Source organism: Oncorhynchus masou, unplaced genomic scaffold (assembly GCF_036934945.1).
Source record: "Oncorhynchus masou masou isolate Uvic2021 unplaced genomic scaffold, UVic_Omas_1.1 unplaced_scaffold_708, whole genome shotgun sequence".
In the NCBI taxonomy this organism is placed as follows: Eukaryota; Metazoa; Chordata; class Actinopteri; order Salmoniformes; family Salmonidae; genus Oncorhynchus; species Oncorhynchus masou.
This window is the reverse complement of record NW_027013544.1, coordinates 1-9434: the sequence shown is the minus strand read 5'-3', so window position 1 is coordinate 9434 and position 9434 is coordinate 1. Positions and strand designations below refer to the sequence as shown.

The following is a 9434-nucleotide window of genomic DNA, read 5'->3' as shown; positions in this document are numbered from 1 at the left end:
TCTGAAGGTATGTTGCTTTCCCTTTTATGTATGACAAAATTACTTTTTGTCGTTAATTTAGGCTACCACTATCCTTGCATTTGACGCGAATGGTGCACTAATGTTAGTAGCCTACAAGCTACAATAATACTATACTATTTGTTTATGTAGTCTTGTTTGTGGTATTTTATGTGCGCTAGTGTGAGGATTAAGTTTGGATTCGAGTTAATACTTGATTTATCAATGGATTATTGTTGCTATCGCCTACGAAACGGTCAAGTGAAATGTCGCAGTGAACACTGAAGTGGGAGAGGGGGGCAAATTGAACAACTCTTCATTGAAGTGAATCCTTTAGTTCCATTAGTCGACATTAAAACGTGTACAGGGCTTCTGAGACTCGCTTGAACTGTCCATTAGGGTAGTCCTGAAAGCATAGTTGATTTGGTTCAGAATATGAGGCGGCTGCAGGCTACATTCTCCAGTGCTCTCCAAGACATTGAGATTCAACAACCGATCAGAGTTTGCCGCCATTTCAAAAGCCCAGGCTCTCAAATCTTCACTTCCGTCGACACGCTCATTTCTGGTAGGAGGGGGAAATAATAAAAGTGGCTCTTCAATGAACAACTGATATGAAATTACACTAAATTACGTTTTAAGTAGTTGCTGTAATTACATTAAAATGTTTACATTCCATTAAATCACAGAATTAATTCATATGTCTCTGCCTATCCAGATAAATGGCATGAGTAATCCAATTTATGCTTTATCTTTAATGTGATTCGATGGTGTGATGCAATTTTGTAGCTTCCGGGGGCACGCAGGGGCCAATTTGAGCATAGTATCACTGTGCAGGCGCCACTCAAATGTTGTAACAATGTATAGCTCCACAATGACATTATTGGTTGATGCCAGGTGAGGGGCGTGAGGACCTCTATAAACACAAACTCACTTCCTTGACAACTTCCTTCACAACAGCTCTGCAAGGCGAAGCACAAGAAGTATGTATGCCCTGACTTCTGCAGAGGCCATATCACTGTAAATGCTGCAAGTCCAATGCAGACATCAGATTGATCTGAAAATGGGATCGGAGGCTCCTTATGGAGGATGACACAATTGTAGAGGCCAAATTGTGCTCTGTACCGCATTGCTGTGTGCCTCCCAAATGTTGTAACAATGCAGAGGGCTCCGAATAGCTCAGCATTGACATGATTGGTTGACAGTAGGTGGGGGCGGGAGATCCTGTATAAACACAAACGCACTTCCCTCACAACTTCATTCACAATGACCACAGCTTCTTGCCCAAGCCCTTCCAGGTTCTCCTTTACCCAAATCCAGATAGCAGATGTTCTGAAAGAGCTGCAAAACCTGGACCCGTACAAATCAGCTGGGCTTGACAATCTGGACCCTCTATTTCTGAAACTATCCACCGCCATTGTCGCAACCCCTATTCCCAGCCTGTTCAACCTCTCTTTCATATCGTCTGCGATCCCCAAGGATTGGAAAGCTGCCGCAAGAGGGGGAGACACCCTGGACCCAAACTGTTACAGACCTATATCCATCCTGCCCTGCCTATCTAAGGTCTTTGAAAGCCAAGTCAACAAATAGGTCACTGACCATCTCGAATCCCACCGTACCTTCTCCGCTGTGCAATCTGGTTTCCGAGCCGGTCACGGGTGCACCTCAGCCACACTCAAGGTACTAAACGATATCATAACCGCCATCGATAAAAGACAGTACTGTGCAGCCGTCTTCATCGACCTTGCCAAGGCTTTCGACTCTGTCAATCACCATATTCTTATCGGCAGACTCAGTAGCCTCGGTTTTTCGGATGACTGCCTTGCCTGGTTCACCAATTACTTTGCAGACAGAGTTCAGTGTGTCAAATCGGAGGGCATGCTGTCCGGTCCTCTGGCAGTCTCTATGGGGGTGCCACAGGGTTCAATTATCGGGCCGACTCTTTTCTCTGTATATATCAATGATGTTGCTCTTGCTGCGGGTGATTCCCTGATCCACCTCTACGCAGAGACGACACCATTCTATATACTTCCGGCCCGTCCTTGGACACTGTGCTATCTAACCTCCAAACGAGCTTCAATGCCATACAACACTCCTTCCGTGGCCTCAAACTGCTCTTAAACGCTAGTAAAACCTAATGCACGCTTTTCAACCGATCGCTGCCTGCACCCGCATGCCCGACGAGCATCACCACCCTGGATGGTTCCGACCTTGAATATGTGGACACCTATAAGTACCTAGGTGTCTGGCTAGACTGTAAACTCTCCTTCCAGACTCATATCAAACATCTCCAATCGAAAATCAAATCAAGAGTCGGCTTTCTATTCCGCAACAAAGCCTCCACTCACGCCGCCAAACTTACCCTAGTAAAACTGACTATCCTACCGATCCTCGACTTCGGCGATGTCATCTACAAAATTGCCTCCAACACTCTACTCAGCAAACTGGATGCAGTTTATCACAGTGCCATCCGTTTTGTCACTAAAGCACCTTATACCACCCACCACTGCGACTTGTATGCTCTAGTCGGCTGGCCCTCGCTACATATTCGTCGCCAGACCCACTGGCTCCAGGTCATCTACAAGTCCATGCTAGGTAAAGCTCCGCCTTATCTCAGTTCACTGGTCACGATGGCAACACCCATCCGTAGCACGCGCTCCAGCAGGTGTATCTCACTGATCATCCCTAAAGCCAACACCTCATTTGGCCGCCTTTCGTTCCAGTACTCTGCTGCCTGTGACTGGAACGAATTGCAAAAATCGCTGAAGTTGGAGACTTTTATCTCCCTCACCAACTTCAAACATGTGCTATCTGAGCAGCTAACCGATCGCTGCAGCTGTACGTAGTCTATTGGTAAATAGCCCACCAATTTTCACCTACCTCATCCCCACACTGTTTTTATTTATTTACTTCTCTGCTCTTTTGCACACCAGTATCTCTATCTGTACCTGATCATCTGATCATCTATCACTCCAGTGCTAATCTGCAAAATTGTAATTATTCGCCTACCTCCTCATGCCTTTTGCACACAATGTATATAGACTCCCCTTTTTTCCTACTGTGTTATTGACTTGTTAATTGTTTACTCCATCTGTAACTCTGTTGTCTGTTCACACTGCTATGCTTTATCTTGGCCAGGTCGCAGTTGCAAATGAGAACTTGTTCTCAACTAGCCTACCTGGTTAAATAAAGGTGAAATAAATAAAAATAAATAAAAAACAACAGCTCTGCTGCTCCGGGAAGAGCAAGGAGTATGGATGCTGCACTGCCAATGCAGAGGTCGGCTTGACCATGCAGAGCCTTTTAAACATGTACCATATGCACAGCAGTGTTCTAGAATATCAGACCGTTGGCTTTCATAGGTCGTCTTTTTAGGATTCTCAAACCATTTCTCCAACTGTCAACCCATTTCAATAGAATAAAGGACTTGTATGCAGAGTTTGTTGGGAATTTTGTTGAGGTGCGTGTTCTGGCATTGCATCCCCTTCTGATGGTGGTCTCAGTCTGTAGACTCTGAATATGTATACGCTTTACGCTGTTTCGTCGCCCCATTCATTTTCAATGGAGGGAAGTGAAGCGGGGGGGAGACCGTTGGGCGACGTGAACAGTGTGGGACCAAAGTTGGGGAAAGATGAACTCTATGCAAATACTTTGCGATATCGTGGCGCTATTGACCAATTTGAAGCTCACTTTAGCATCCAGCAGCTACTGGACTGGCTATTGTGGACATCAGTCTGGGTTATGATCACGACCAAACTAATACCGTCATCACCGACCAAACTAATACTCTCATTGTGGAGGAGTGCTTTAATAGTTGTCGGGCTTTACTGTAGTCTACCACTGACAGTAATATGTTTATGTTCATGGGGGATTGAAAGGTCCTGTGAACCAGACTGTGCTTTGCACTCTAAATGATTAGTATTTATTGTGTTTGTCTTCAGATGTCAGCAGGAAAGGATATTTACAAACGGGTGAAAGCAGAGGTCAGGGCCAAACTGAACATGTTGAAGAAGTTCAACCGATTTCGACACCACCTGTGTTATGTACTTGAGTGAAGACCCAAAAGCGGTTTTAACAGAAAACAGAGTTCTTTAATGAAAAAACAGGAATGGCATAAATCCTCTTCCGACGTTGTATAGTGCAGGATGCACCTGCCAGGCCGACTCCGACAGGATAGGACAAGGTGGAAGCAAACGAGACGCTAGCTTGCTTCTGGCATGAAAAACACAAACAAGAATCTGACACTGAAAGTAGCAGGAACAGAGAGAGAAATAGAGACCTAATCAGAGGAGATAGAGAGAACAGGTGGGAAAGGATGAATGAGCTAGTTAGGGGAGATGTAGAACAGCTGAAGAAGGAGAGACAGAGAAGGTAACCTAATAAGACCAGCAGAGAGAGACAGAGTGAAGAGAAAGGACAGGAACAGACATAATAAGACATGACAACCTGTGCAGGAAGATGGATGATAAGAGTGTTAAGATGATGGAAGTGAAAGACATTGTGTCAGTACTGGTGAATAAATATGGAGAAAAGGCCCGTCACATTGTGTCCTCACTTCTAAAAGACAGTAAATATCGGAGTAAACGGAGACGAAGTCAACAACGTGAGTATAGGCATTAATACTCAATAACTGAAATGTATGAGTTCACACAGGAGTAAAGGAGGGATTTTGGTCTTAGTCTTGATTATAGTATTTACCCAGTAGCATTTTATTTTCTTCTAATAAAGTTGTAAGCATAATTGTTTAGCGTACCACATATCCGGTAAACTCCCCTCAGAATAAAATATTGGTGTGGGAATTGTATTACAACAGTGAATTTTATGACCTATATTGTAAAACAACCATGTATTTTATGACCTAAATGCAATGTTTTCTGTATCTTTTTAAATTTATTTTTATTTATTTTAAATTTATTTTTTATTTATTTAACCAGGTAGGCAAGTTGAGAACAAGTTCTCATTTACAATTGCGACCTGGCCAAGATAAAGCAAAGCAGTTCGACACATACAACAACACAGTTACACATGGAGTAAAACAAACATACAGTCAATAATACAGTAGAAACATGAGTCTATATACAATGTGAGCAAATGAGGTGAGATAAGGGGGGTAAAGGCAAAAAAGGCCATGGTGCCGAAGTAAATACAATATAGCAAGTTTAAAAAAAACACTGGAATGGTAGATTTGCAGTGGAAGAATGTGCAAAGTAGAGAGAAATAATGGGGGAGCTAAATAAATAAATACAGTAGGGGGAGAGGTAGTGGTTTGGGCTAAATTATAGATGGGCTATGTACAGGTGCAGTAATCTGTGAGCTGCTCTGACAGCTGGTGCTTAAAGCTAGTGAGGGAGATAAGTGTTTCCAGTTTCAGAGATTTTTGTAGTTCGTTCCAGTCATTGGCAGCAGAGAACTGGAAGGAGAGGCGGCCAAAGTAAGAATTGGTTTTATGGGTGACCAGAGAGATATACCTGCTGGAGTGCGTGCTACTGGTGGGTGCTGCTATGGTGACCAGCAAGCTGAGATAAGGGGGGACTTTACCTAGCAGGGTCTTGTAGATGACCTGGAGCCAGTGGGTTTGGCGACGAGTATGAAGCAAGGGCCAGCCAACGAGAGCGTACAGGTCGCAGTGGTGGGTAGTATATGGGGCTTTGGTGATAACGGATGGCACTGTGATAGACTGCATCCAATTTATTGAGTAGGGTATTGGAGGCTATTTTGTAAATGAAGTCGTCGAGGATCGGTAGGATGGTCAGTTTTACAAGGGTATGTTTGGCAGCATGAGTGAAGGATGCTTTGTTGCGAAATCTAGAATTGGCTTCCTATTTAACTTTGGATTGGAGATGTTTGATGTGAGTCTGGAAGGAGAGTTTACAGTCTAACCAGACACCTAGGTATTTATAGTTGTCTACATATTCTAAGACAGAACCGTCCAGAGTAGTGATGTTGGATGGGCGGGCAGGTGCAGGCAGCGATCTTATGGGCTGGTTTCCTGGATTTGGATTGAGCCTACTTAAAACAGTGTTTTCAATGGAGAATTCATAAAACAATCTCAGTTTAATGCTTTTCAGTCCATGGGTAGGCTTAATTTTGGTCCAAAAAAGGCCCTTAATCTCTCTCTAATCAATGTTAAATGATTCACCAAAGAGATACGTCTTTCCTCCATAGGCTTTGAGAACAAAGAGAACCGGACAATCTCAATGGATGACCAACAGGTAATTGGACTTTTGTTTGTGTTCTTTCCAGATACAGGGATTCTGAATGTTCTTAAAGATGTGTTTGGGACATAGTGATTTTCTTTCATTGGCACTGCCATTGATGCTTTCACCATTTTGAGTAGTCAACTGGGTGGGGCTTGGTATGTGTTAGGAGGGATCACAGATTCCATTCAGGTCAAGGAGGGATCACAGAATTCCATTCAGGTCAGCAGGAGGGAATTCCATTCAGGTCAGCAGGAGGGATCACAGAATTCCATTCAGGTCAGCAGGAGGGTTCACAGAATTCCATTCAGGTCAGCAGGAGGGTCATTCAGGTCAGCAGGAGGGATCACAGAATTCCATTCAGGTCAGCAGGAGGGATCACAGAATTCCATTCAGGTCAGCAGGAGGGATCCAGAATTCCAGGTCAGCAGGAGGGATCACAGAATTCCATTCAGGTCAGCAGGAGGGATCACAGAATTCCATTCAGGTCAGCAGGAGGGGTCAACCAATTAATTATACTGCTGCGTGAACATTCTGTAACTGTAGGTGGCAGTAAATCACCAACCTTGTCTCTGTACCTGTTTAGACTAAACACACTGCAGCACAGTATGCAGCTACACTCTAGCACAGTAGGTGGAATGATCCGTTTCAGTTTATTTATGAAGTGTCACTACACTCATAGAAGTAAAGTGAACCCACAATGGCTCTGGCCTTGTTGTCACCGAAGTGGCCATTTCTGAAGATGGAAGATGAGCTGTCTAGTACATCTCTATGGTATGGGGTGACGAGGCTAATATGTTATTGTTTCTTTCCCTACACCCCCAATGTGATGGATGTGATACCTCTAAGGCCAACCATGCTGGAGGACCACTCGATGCGATGCCAAGTGGCGCTCGGTGTTCAAGCACCGCAACTAATGGAAGCAACGTTAATGCACCAATGCTAACAAGGTGTTCAGTTGGAAAGGACTTACATTTTATCACAAATATTTATGGTGAGAGAAGGTGTCAGGACTTTTGGGGCAAAACATGGGTGGATCACTGTTTTATAAATTGTATACATCTTTGTAAGTTGCTCTTCTATCCTAGTTTATTGTGATGTTTATGACATGTATTTTATCTCTAGGCCATGTGCGCCTGGAGGGGAGATGATTGACCAGCAGGTAACGAAAGGGATTTCTGATAGACCATCTTTAGAAGCTTGTCTATAAGATTATGGACTGTTGCCAGCATTAACTCTATGTTATTGAAACACTGTATTTGAAAGGGTATTTGAAATCTAAATGTCTGTTTTGCTAATTCCTGTAGGTGCCAGTGTATGACCAGAGCAAGGAGAAACAGAGTAAGTCAAATTCCGTTGTTATCCCAGAGCAGAAAAACAAACTAATTCCACCCAAAATAACACTTTCATATTTATTTATTTTGCTCTTTTTGAAGACATCCTTCACATTAGAGACGAGATCAAAAACACCAGAAGATTAAGTCTGAAACCATACTAGAGGGTATTGGAACCAAAAGCACATCAGTCCTTAACAAGGTCTACACAGAGTTGTACATTGTCACCTGTGATTCTACCAGCATCAATAAGGAACACGAGGTGTGGCAGGCCGAGACGGCACACCTCAAAGACTACTCGGAGGCGTCTGTCATAAAATGCCAAGATCTCTTCAAGCCTGCCGAAGACAAAACTATCAGATGTGTGATGACAAAGGGAATCGCTGGCATTGGGAAAACTGTGGCAGCTCAGAAGCTCAACTTGGACTGGGCAAATGGAAAAGAAAATCAAGATCTAGATTTTCTATTCCTCCTATCTTTCCGGAAGCTGAATTTGACAAAAGGCCCGTATAGTCTGCATGAACTTCTTCAGCTCTTCTACCCTGAACTTAAAGACATAAACGTTAGGAAGATGTATGATGAACATAAGGTTTTGTTCATCCTTGATGGCCTGGATGAGAGCCAACTGCCACTAGAGTTTGATGAAATTGAAAACAGGCTGATATCGGATGTGTCTGAGTCTGCTTCACTGGACGTTTTGCTTACAAACCTCATCACTGGCTGTCTTCTCCTGGGGCTCTCCTCTGGATAACCTCCCGTCCAGTAGCAGCCAATCAGATCCCCAGAGAGTATTGTCATCGAGTTACAGAGATCAGAGGGTTCAATGATGCTCAAAGGACGAGTACTTCGGAAACACATCAGAGATCAGAGATGGCCAGCCGCATCATCTCAGACATAAAAGCAACCCTGAGCCTCTACATCATGTGCCATGTACTGTGTTCTGCTGGATGGCAGTAACTGTGCTTCAGGATATAGACAGTAAAGACAGCAAGAGTGGGCCAAAGCCTCGATCTTTGCCTACAACCCTCTCTGAAATGTACATGCATTACATTAAGATCCAAACAAGTATCAGTTTCGAGAAGCATGGACCAACACAGGGAAACAACTTTCTTTGATGTCAAACAATGACATCATTTTGAAATGGGAAAGCTAGCGTATCTGAACCTGGAAAGTCAAAACGTGCTCTTTACAGAACAGGACTTGACAAACTGTGGCATTAGTGTCATGGAAGCTGCTACATGCCCTGGCCTGTGTACAGAACTTGTTGAATTAGAGCATGGACTGTATCCAAGGAAAGTGTATTGTTTTGTACACTTAAGTGTTCAGGAGTTCTTTGCTGCGCTGTATGCATTTCATGAATTTGTAAATGGTAGGATTGACTCAGTGAAAGCCTTAATCAAAAAGAGGAAAGGGGACACTTTGTTAGATTTTCTCAAAGGTGCTCTGGACAGTGCATTAGATAGTAAAAATGGACACCTGGACCTTTTCACACGCTTCCTTTTCGGATCTCTCTCGACTCCAGCCGGGCAATCCTTCAAGACATTCTGGGAAAAACAACCAGTGGTTCAGAATGCAACAAAAAGTTAATCGGATATATCAAGATGTTGAAAAGGAAGGACCTCTCTCAGAGAGATGCATCAACTTGATCCACTGTCTGCTTCAGCTGAAGGACCGCACCATTCTACAGAATGACAACAACCAAGTCTCGCCTTCCACAAACAGCCAACTCCATTTCAGTGTTCTCTCCTGGCATATATGTTCATTATGTCAGAAAAGCCTGAAGAGTTTGACTTCAGGAATAACAAAACGTCTGAGGAAGCTTTTCACAGACTGACTCCTGCTTTGCTGTCTTGCACCAGAGCATTGTAAGTATCACTATTTGTGTAGCATATTTACAGTTGAAGTCGAA

General features: G+C 43.6%; 1 pseudogene; it reads left to right on the top strand.

Annotated features, from left to right (window-relative positions):
- The first annotated feature begins 7338 nt into the window (after positions 1-7338).
- On the top strand, positions 7339-9394 carry LOC135537074 (protein NLRC3-like; annotated as a pseudogene).
- Positions 9395-9434: the final 40 nt, after the last annotated feature.